Source organism: Pteropus alecto, unplaced genomic scaffold (assembly GCF_000325575.1).
Source record: "Pteropus alecto unplaced genomic scaffold, ASM32557v1 scaffold25, whole genome shotgun sequence".
Taxonomy (NCBI): Eukaryota; Metazoa; Chordata; class Mammalia; order Chiroptera; family Pteropodidae; genus Pteropus; species Pteropus alecto.
The window spans coordinates 9,362,033-9,370,136 of record NW_006441955.1 but is presented as its reverse complement, the minus strand read 5'-3'; the positions used below and the strand labels follow the sequence as shown (position 1 = coordinate 9,370,136).

Genomic DNA, 8,104 nt, shown 5'->3' with positions numbered 1-8,104 from the left:
TGCGGGGCCTAAAGCAATGGCGACCCTAAGTTAATGAGCAGTAAAGAACTTCAGCGAAGAAGATTCTTCTAATGGGTGTTGATAAATGTTTACCAATGGAGGTTGTGCTTTTAACAGACTGAGACCTAATTTTAAAATGCATTTAATTATTTTTAAGTCCTAGGGGCATTTAGAAATGACCATTGCTAACCACCAAAAGTAGGAGTGTCAAGACTCTGCCTTCTTCAGCAGCTGTCCTTTTCTGGGCTTGGCCTCACGTGAGAGAGCCAAAGCACAGAATTTATAGAGTCTTCAGAGTTTTTGTGGTTGCAAATCACAAGACTTTATCAAACAAAGAGAGAAGCTTGTCTTGGAGGGTCAGAACATACTTTTCAGACGTAGCAATGGGAATACACACAGGCCAATTCAATTTCTTTTGGGGTCATGCTTTGTAGCTTTATTGAATGTGAGACATTCCCTTTTGAAAGTCCATGGGATGTTTTCACTTCAGAGAATAATTTCCACATCCCATTCGACATCAAGAAATGGGTAATTATTATATCACTTGGTGGTTATTTATCACAGTTTGAATGGAAATAAATTGCTTCAAAGTGAAATCAGGCTACACAGTTACCTGTCTGCTCTATTAATCTTTCGTTTAATTTTCTTTATTTTAATGTGCATACCAAGGTTTGCGACCTGTCTCATCTGTCTCCCTCATAATTTCTCCAATGAATTTAAATATGTTAAGAGGAATTAAATAAATGGGTTAAAGGAAGGCTTGGGATTTGGGAAATGGGGGTTTAGCTAAGAGCAGTAATTTATTTCTGAATTGGCTCTCTCACTTCCCATAGAACAGGGGCATACTGGAAATCAAAAATGGGTAAAGCACATGGATTTTCCTGCAATAGTTAAGGTGCAAATGGAGATGACCCTTTTTTCTCACTCCAATATTATCCACAATGCCCACTGTAGCAATTTTTCCCAGTCCTTTCGTTTCAACTAACAAAATCCACAAAATAGACTGTTTTACTGTCACTTTAAGGGCATGAAATCAGTCTTCCCCAGCCTCCCTGTTTTTGCCCTAGTCATTTACACTCTGAAAATCTAACTGAAAGGGCTTGTTCACTTCAAGTTGACAAATACTTGTTGAGGGCCCACTGTGTGCTAGACATTAGGATATGGAGGTCCTCACCCTGAGGGGTTCACAGTCCAGTGAGGGAGAGCTCTCTGTTGCATTTCCCCCTCTGTGCCTTTGCACCAATACATGGATATGAGATAGGCATAGTTTTCTTAGTGGTTGTTGGAGAATTCTTTTAGGGAGAGGTCTGCAGCATTGGGAATATTTCTAGATAAGACTTCTTGAAGCAAAAGCTGATCCTTCAAATGTTTTGAAGGTGAGAACTGCCCAACAAGAGATATGGGAGGTGGGGGTGGATTTGTCAATGCTCCCAAGTGAGAGGAAAAGTGAGAGAGTGAGGGAGCCTGCACATGACCCCCAGCATGAAAATGTGCAGCCAAGTCATGAGGACCCAATTTGACCATGAATGGGAACAGAGAGAAAATGGACAAGGGGGCTGTCTCAATGAAGAACAGAGATAGGGGTGTAGGTTTTGGTGCAAGAGGCGGGACCCAAACTAGGGCAAGGCCAGTGAGGCTCCAGCCCTGAGTGCAAAGTTTAAGAGGGCACCAGGAACTCAGTAATCCAGGTAAGTAATATTTGAGTGCAGTGATTTTTTAAAAATCACAACGCCAGCAGTTTCATGATGAGCACATCATCAAAAATTGAAATGTTGACAAGATCGGTAACAGTGCTACGTGGAGCCATATTGGAGCCTGAGGCAAAAGAAAACAGTAATACTGATCTTTTCTTTATTTAAATATTTCACATTTATTTAAATTGTTTTGTAAGAAGTTTTATTAGACAACAGGTGACCGTCGATTGTCTATGGCTGCCTTTGAGCCACAACAATGAGTTCAAATAGTTGTAACAGACGCTGTATGGCCCACGAAACCTAAAATATTTATTTATACCCAGGCTCTTTACATAAAAGGTTTTCTACCTCCTGGACTAGATAGTTGATCACTGGACTCCCTTCTGGTTCTGATATTTGAAGATTGTGTTTTCAGTTGATTTAATTAGTTGCTTTCAAAAAAATTTTTATATTTTTATTTTTTTCAATTATATTTGACATACAATATTATGTTAGTTTCAGGTATATGGCAGAGTGATTAGACATTTATATAACTTACGAAGTGATCACCCCAATAAATCCATTACTCATCTGATACCATATGCAGTTGTTACTATACTTCTGACTATATTCCCCATTCCGTACTGTACAGCCCCATTACTATTTTGTAACTATCAATCTGTACCTGTTAATGCCCTCCCCCTTCACCCATCCCTCTTCACCCATCCCTTTACCCCCTCAATCTGACAACCATTGAAATGCTCTCTGTATCTGAGCTTGTTTCTGTTGTTTGTTTGTTTATCCTGTTCTCTAGATTTCACATATGACATTTGTCTTTCTCTGTCTGACTTACTCCACTCAGCATAATACTTTCTAGGTCATCCATGTTGTTGCAGATGGCAAGATTTCATTCTTTTTTATGGCTGAGTAATATTCCAATATGTATATATGCCACCTCTTCTTTATCCATTCATCCATTGATGGACACCCAGGATGCCTCCATATCTTGGCTACTGTAAATAATACCGCAATGAACATATGGATGCATATATCCCTTCAAAGTAAGGTTTTGGATTTCTTCAGATAAATATACAGAAATTGGATAACTGGGTCCTCCTTTGTCTCTCTTTATAGACTTTTAAAGTCTCTTTTGGTCTACAGTCATGCTACCCTGAACAAGCCTGATCCCATCTGATCTCAGAAGCTAAGCAGGATCAGGCTTGGTTAGTACTTGGATGGGAGACCACCTAGGAAGACCAGAAACTGTGGGTGTAAAAAGTCAAAAAAAATAAGGGATTGTAAGCTGACAAAGTCCTTGCAATCTATGAGGTCAACCAAGGGTTGCCTCGCCTAAAAAGTAAATAAATAAAATAAAGTCTATTTTGTCTGGTATAAATATTGCTACCCCAGATTTTTTTTGTTTGCACTTTCATGAAACATCTGTTTTCATCTCTTTACTCTCAGACTGTGTGTAACTTTGATCTGAAGTAAGTTTCTTGTAGGCAGCAAACGTAAGGGTCTTATTTTCTTATCCATTCAGCCACCCTATCTTTTGAGTGAAGGATTTAGTTTATTTATATTTAAAGTAGTTTTTGCCATTCATAAATTTTTTAAATCTCTTCTTTGCTTTAACATTTCCTGTAATACTGGCTTGGTGATGATGAACTCTTTTAGCTTTTTCTTATCTGAGTAGCCCTTTATCTGTCCTTTGATTCTAAATGATAGCTTTGCTGAGTAGAGTAATCTTGGTGTAGGTCCCTGCTTTTCATCGCTTTGAATATTTCCCATCAATCCCTTTTGGCCTGCAAAGTTTCTGTTGAGAAATCAGCTGAAAGTCTTATGGGAGCTCCCTTATAGGTAAGTAACTGCTTTTCTCTTGCTTTTTTTAAAAAAATTAATTAATTTATTTTAATTAGTTTCACGTATACAGTACATTGGTTAGACATTTATATAGTTTATAAGATGATCCCCCTAATTGCTCCTTCTCTCCTCTGGTTTTCTACCTAGCCAATATATTAATGCTAACTGCATTTCCTATGCTGTGTTCCCCATCCCTGTGACCATCAATCAACTACTAATTTGTACTTTTTTAACCCTTCACTCCATTCTCCACGCCCCCCACCCTCCCCTCTGTCCATCACCAAATTGTCCACTATATTCGAGAGTCTGTTTTTAATTAGTTTGTTCTTTTTGTTCCTTAGATTCCACATGTAAATGAAATCATATGATATTTATCTTTCTCTGTCTGACATTTCTCTCAGCATAATAACCTCTAGTTCAGGTCCATCCGTGTTGTTGCAAATGGTAGATTTCATTTTTTTAATGGCTGAGTAATAGTCCACTGTATATATGTATATATAACTTCTTTATCCAATTGTCTGTTAATGGGCATTTAGGTTGCTTCCATATCTTGGCTATTGTAAATTGTGCTGCCATGAATATTGGAGTCAACACGTATATTCATTTTTAATGTTTTGAGAAACCTCCAGACTGTTTTCCATAGCGGCTGTACCAATTTGCAATCCCACCAACAATGTGTGAGGGTTCCCTTTTCTCCACATCCTCTCCAACACTTGTAGTTCTCTGGCTGCTTTTAAGATTCTCTCTTTGTCTTTAAGCTTTGGCATTTTAATTATGATGTGTCTTGATGTGGCCTCTTTGGATTCTTGGTTTTGGGGGTTCTCTGAGCTTCCTGGGGTTGTATGTCTATTTTCTTCACCAGGTTAGAGAAGTTTTCAGTCATTATTTTTTGAAATAGGTTTTCAATTCCTTGTTTTCTCTCTTCTCTTTCTGGTACCCCCATGATGCGAATGTTGATATGCTTGATGTTGTCCCAGAGACCCCTTAAACTATCCTCATTTCTCTGGACTCTTTTTTCTTGTTGTTCTGATTGGGTGTTTTCTGCTACCTTATCTTTTAAATCACTGATTTGAGCCTCTGCTTCACCTAATGTACTGTTATTTCCTCCTAAGATATTCTTCATTTCAGTTACTTTATTCTTCATTTATGACTGGTTCTTTTTTGTTTTTTATCTCCACTTTTATGTTCCTATCTCTTTGTTAAAGTTCTCACTGAAGTTCATTGAGCATCCTTATAAGAAGTGTTTTGAACTCTGCGTTTGGGAGATCGCTTGTCTCCATTTTGTTTAGTTCTTTTTTGGAGCTTTGTTCTGTTCTTTCATTTGGCACATGTTTCTTTGTCCCCCCATTTTGGCTGCCTACTTGTGTTTGTTTCCATGTATTAGGTAAGGCTGCTATGTCTCCAAGTATTTGTAGAGTGGCCTTATGTAGTAGGTGTGCTGTGAGTCACAGTGTTCCCTGGTGACCTGAGCCAGGTGCTCCAGGCATGTCCCTCGTATGAGTTTTATGTGCCCTCTTGTTGTAGCTGAGCCTTGGTTGTTGTTTGCTTGTCAATGGGAGGGATTGACCCTCAGGTTGATTGGTTGTGATGACTGGCTGTGACTAGTGGAGGAGCTGTTGTCCAAGCGCTGACCCCACAGAACAGGATTTGCTTCAGCAGGGCTCTGGTGACGGCTCTGTCTGCCTTTGGGTGTGTCATCCTCAGATGTACTCTGACTCAGATGGTGCTCTGGCTCCGACCAACGCTGGCCACTGGGAGTGCAGGTAGGGGACTCCTGAGAGGGGTCCTATTACAAGCCAAGTTCAGCTGCAGCTTGTGCCCTGCCTGAGGTTATGGGCACCCATACTAGGCTTGGAAGTTATTCCAGAGGCCAAGCTGCAAACTGAGGCCAGTTGCCACTAGTGCTGGGCTTCGGGCAGCTCAGCAAGAGATATGGGGCATACTGAGGCCAGGTGCTGCTTGTTTAGGTTTTGCGAACTTTTGACAGATTTTAGAAAAGTCCGCAGCATGAGCCAAGTAAGACAAGACATTTGTATAAAAAATCCACTGGAAATGGCTTGGGTGGGCCCACATGTTGGGAGGGGTGGAGTCTCAGGGAATCACCTGGGTGGAGCACCCAGTGTTAGTTATGTTGTAGGAGACTCAGATATGACGCCCGCCTGGGTCTGCAAGCTGGGCAGGTTCAATAAAGGATCAGTGCCCTCTGCCAGTACTTCTGTCTGAGAGAAAGCTGCCCCTCCAGTCCTTGCCTTGAAGCCAAAAAACTCAGTTTCTCCCTGTATGTTTCTGGCACCTTTTGAGCAGCTGCCCCAGCACTGGAGTTCAGAGGGAGCATGTCTGTCAGCAGTAAGTCTGCACCTGGGCCTCTTAAGAGGAATGTCTGCGACTCCCTCTGCCCTCCATCTCATTCAGCCACAATCTTCGCTGGTTTTCACAGCCAAAAGTTATGGGGAATTCTCTTCCCAGCACTGGAGCCCTGGGCTGGGGAGTCTGATGTGGGACTAGGACCTCTTGCTCTTCCGGGGAGACCTTCGCAGCTGAGATATTTCTCCCAATCCTCAACTGCCACATGCGGGTGTGGGACCAGCCTGTTTCGTGTCTCTGTCTCTCTTCCCAGTCTCAAAGTGGCCTCTTCTGTGTGTTCCTAGTTGTAGGATTTCTGTTAAGCCAGACTCCAGGTGACTCCCAACAATGGCTATTCTGTAGTTGAGCTGTAACTTTGATGTGATTGCGAGAGGAGGCAAGCACAGTGTTTACTTACTCCACCATCTTGACTGGAAGCCCTAATTAGTTACTTTTAATGCAAGATAAACTCTAGCCTTTGGGAATATTTTAATGTTTTGTAAGCATTGAATCTTGTATTACATTAGAAAAATTTTAATAGAAGACCTACAGTGTATCAAGTGCCACATGAGGTCTTGATTGATAGCTTGGTGCATTCAACTCTGTGTTGCATTTCCCCTTATTAGACTGTGGGCTGCTTGAGGACCCATGGGGGCATTCAATCAGAGTTTCTTGAATTTACCTGAATTGATTACCGATGTTTCTCAGCTTGGGTTAGTCCTGTCTCCCTAATAGTCATCTGGAAATGTGTGTAGGGGGTGGTATTGGTGCTTGCAATGATTTCAGGTTTCTACTGGAATATAGTGGGTCGTGGTCTGGGATGCTAAACACCCCATAATATGCTGTATAGTTCCATACAATGAAAAATTATACCCCGCCTCAAAACAAAATGGCAGTAGGATCTCTGAAAAACACTGAGCAACCCTCTGTTCCTGCAGGTAATCCTTGTCCTTTGCCTTCATCTATTGCCAATTTTTACATCATTTTCCAGAGATAATTACACACACACACACACACACACACACACACACACATATATATAATTTTTTTTTCTTTTTGCATAAGGTTGTACCACTTTAATGGAGATGCTATCTTCAGGAATTATGAAAATGACTAGTTGAAAGGCTTTAAATGATACTAGGCTTTTCAGTTATTTTTTTTATTGAGTTGTATGTATTCTAATTTATTAACTTTATTAAAGGAAAAAAGTTTATGGTAATATGGGTAACTTTCTATTTCCCATTATTATTCACAAAACATGGATTTTTTTTATTGTTCCAGTAAAAAGAAAATTTTTTTTTTTGGTAAACTGATAGCTCCCATTTTTCTGGAAAAGTCCTATAAAGGAATGTCCTCATCTAAGATCTTGCCTAAAAATAGGATTTGACCATCTCTGGATTAGAAAATGTGTAGCCAAGAGAAACTGTCCCATCAGAGGTGGTTCTAGGACTTTGGGGAAGGCAGCATTTTGGTTCCTGATCCCTGGCAGCCAGTGTTACTGTGAGGCTGCCTCCCCTCTAGAGATTCAAGTGCTTTCAGGAATCCGGCTTGATCATACTCACTTCTTCTCTCTTTATCTTTTCTTTCCTCTCTCTTTTCTCTTTCCATCAGCTCACCTTTTCCTCAGTCCCATTCAACAGCACACAGTGCATTCTGTGCACCTTTTTGGGAGGCATACAGAGTTGTAGATAAAAGCCAGGGCCTTAGAGCCTGGTAACTGGGTTTGATTGAAGGCTCTACCACCGACTACCTTTGGGGAAGTGACTTAACCTTTACATGTCTCAATATTCTCATCTCTAAATTGGGGATTAAATAAGTTAATACATAGAAAATACTCAGAAGAGCATCTGTCAAAAAGTATTTACAAAGGGAATATCTGCCATTGCTGTGTAGATGCATGTCAGAGCTGGAATAAACTCAAGTCAAAAGAGTAAAAAAAGACCCAGGGGTGTTCAAACCTTGTTGCAGACTCTTGGAGCACAGGAAAAGCAATTCTCAGCCACTGGGAAATGGTGAGGCTTTAGACTTCCAGCTCTTCTTTGACATGCCCCATGTGTGTACTCTTCTGTACTCTTCTGTACTCTTCTGTACTCTTCTGTTTGGAAGTCTACTGGAGGGAAAATGATTCTATAGTTTAAAGGGATGTTTAATTCATTGATATACTTATATCCATTGTATGTACGGATAAATAAACTAAGTTACACAGAAAAAAGTTACTCGCCTTAAGT

At 40.5% G+C, this 8,104-nt stretch overlaps 1 pseudogene; it reads left to right on the top strand.

The window, feature by feature from the left end:
- The first annotated feature begins 2,826 nt into the window (after positions 1-2,826).
- LOC112485862 lies at positions 2,827-2,945 on the top strand (annotated as a pseudogene).
- Positions 2,946-8,104: the final 5,159 nt, after the last annotated feature.